This window comes from Elephas maximus, chromosome 27, assembly GCF_024166365.1.
Source record: "Elephas maximus indicus isolate mEleMax1 chromosome 27, mEleMax1 primary haplotype, whole genome shotgun sequence".
In the NCBI taxonomy this organism is placed as follows: domain Eukaryota; kingdom Metazoa; phylum Chordata; class Mammalia; order Proboscidea; family Elephantidae; genus Elephas; species Elephas maximus.
In genome coordinates this window covers 7109364-7112314 of record NC_064845.1, presented here as the reverse complement: position 1 = coordinate 7112314, position 2951 = coordinate 7109364, and positions in this window count along the sequence as shown.

Here is a 2951-nt window from a genome sequence, read left to right as displayed (position 1 = left end):
CATGAAAACTGCCCAGGAAAGCTAAAAAGAGACAAGGACCTGCATCCAGAGCCAACAGAGAAAGTATTCCCCTAGAGTTGATGCCCTGAATTTGGACTTCTAGCCTCTTAAACTGTGAGAGAATAAGTTTGTTAAAGCCATCCATTTGAGGTTATTTCTGTTATAGCGGAACTAGGTAACTAAGACACTGGTTCAGCTTTCCTATTTTGTTTTGGGGTAGTCAGTCCTACAAAAATTTCTTAAACTGGGGTTTTTAATTTTTCATAAGAGCATCGCCAATTTTATTTCCACTAGCTGGGGTATAAGGAGCCCTGGTGGCACAGTGGTTAAGTCACTTGGCTGCTAACGGAAAGGTCGGCAGTTTGAACTCACCAGCTGCTCTGTGGGAGAAAGATGTGGCCATCTACTTCCATAAAGATTTACTGCCTTGGAAACCCTGCGGGGCAGTTCAACTCTGTCCTATAGGGTCACTATGAGTCGGAATTGACTCAATGGCAGTGGGTTTAGTTGGGGTATGGGCTACCTGGGTCACACTAACAGTTAAGTGCTCTGCTAATTGAAAGGCTGGCAGTTTGACTCTACCCTGAAGTTTCTCAGAAGAAAGGCCTGGAGAGCTACTTCTGAAACATCCCTGCTATGGAACACAGTTCTATTGGGACACGCAGGGGGTCCTCAGGAATTGGGATTAACTAGACAGCAACTGGTTGGTTTAGTTGGAGTACAATCCTTAACATGTTTATAGCAGACATTATTGATCCCCAAACCAGAGACCCTTTTCCCTTGTTGAAAGAACCAATTTTATTCACATATCAGACAGCTGTATATTTCTAAGGGTGGGCCCCTCCACAACCTAAGCTGGGGAATCTTGATTTAAGCCAAATTAAAGTAATTCCATTCTCCATGTCACTAACTGATTTAGCAATGTGCATTTAATGTATTCTGACTACGATAAGTAGGTGATATTCGCCAAGAAGCTTCTGCAAAAAGGACCTTAAAGAGACACGACGAATTTCTAATTCCTTCTCTTCTGATCTTTGGGCGTGCTGTTACATCAGCAAGGGTCAACCCTGAGAATAAAAACCACAGCAGAAGATGGACAGGCAGAAACACGGACAGAACCAGCGCCCCGAGGGCACTGCGGAGACACTGAATTCACCCCATGGAGTTGTACTACACGGATATCTTGTGAAATAAATTGGCCTTACTGTTTAGGACATTTACGTAGGTTTTCTGCTGCTCCTTGCAACTGAATGCATATTGGCAGTTACTCCTGAAGAATGTACAAATTCCAGGAAGTCCTAGAAGACTATAAAGACATTGTTATTCTCACACAGGCTGGAGGCAGGAATTCTGCAAACCACACAAATAGCTGTAACTTTACCAGAGCCACCCCGGCTTGGCTTGCCGATCACTGGACTCCCCAAAAGAAAAGGTGCCTGTTTTGTTTTCAGCATTACAAGCCACATCTAGAAACGTGACGGACCGTACAAATTTGTTGCTCTGGAAATACTTAAAAGAGTTTAGCTCGTAACATTCCTCTGTAACTCTTCATACGCAGCTTCCTAAAAATGTCTTGAGTAGGTACCCCAACTTTCCAACAGGAGGGAGAGCCCGTGGGTAGGAACTACACCTGTTTCTTTTCTACCTTCTCCTTGAGCCCGAGTAGATCAACAATCCAGTATTCTATATATATTTTTAACAAAACAAAACCAAACCACTGCTGTCGAGTTGATTCCAACTCATGGCATTCCTAAAGGGCAGAGAACTGCCCCACAGGGTTTCCAAAGAGCCCCTAGTGGATTCGAACTGCTGACCTTTTGGGTAGCAGCCGTAGCTTTTTTAGTATTTTTTTTATTGTGCTTTAAATCAAAGTTTACAATTCATTTTCTCATACAAAAACTTAAACACACGTTGTTATGTGACCCTAGCTGCTCTCCCTACAATGTAACAGCACACTCCTCTCCACCCTGTATTTTCTGTGTCCATTCAACCAGCTCCTGTCCCCTCTGCCTTTTCATCTCGCCTCTGGACAGGAGCTGCCCATTTAGTCTCATGTATCTACTCGAGCCGAGAAGCACAATCTTAACCAATATCATTTTATGTTCTATTAAAAAAAACCCAAACCAAACCCACTGCCATCGAGTTGATTCCGACTCATAGCGACCCTATAGGACAGGGTAGAACTGCCCCGTAGGGTTTCCGAGGAGCCCCTGGTGGATTCGAACTGCCGACCTTTTGTTAGCAGCCGTAGCTCTTAACCACTACACCACCAGGGTTTCCTTTATGTCTGTAGTCCAGTCTGATCTTTCTCTGAAGAGTTGGCTTTGGGAATGGTTTTAGTTCTGGGCCAACAGAGTCCGGGGCCATGCCTTCTGGGGGTCCCTCCAGTCTCAGTCAGACCATCGCGTCTGGTCTTTTTACTAGAATTTGTTCTGCACCCCACTTTTCTCCTGCTCTGTCAGGGACTCTCTGTTGTGTTCCCTGTCAGGGTGGTCATTGGTGGTAGCCCGGCACCATCTAGTTCTTCTCATCTCAGGCTGATGGAGCCTCTGGTTTATGTGGCCCTTTCTGTCTCCTGGGCTCATATTTTCCTTGTGTCTTTGGTGTTCTTCATTCTCCTTTGCTCTAGGTCGGCTGGGACCAATTGATACATCTTAGATGGCTGCTTGCTAGTCTTTAAGACCCCAGATGCCGCTCTCCAAAGTGAGATGCAGAACATTCTCTTAATAAGCTTTGTTATGCCAATTGACCTAGATGTCCCCTGAAACCACGGTCTCCAGGCCCCCTAGGAGCCGTGGCTCTTAACCACTACGCCACCAGGGTTTCCCAGGATTCTATAAAGGTTCTCAAGTGACGTTATAGAACCAACTCCTACAACTCTGGAGAAGCTTTCATCTGTTACTATCATGCGTCTAATAAATAACTACGAGGGTACGAACACTTTAATAAAA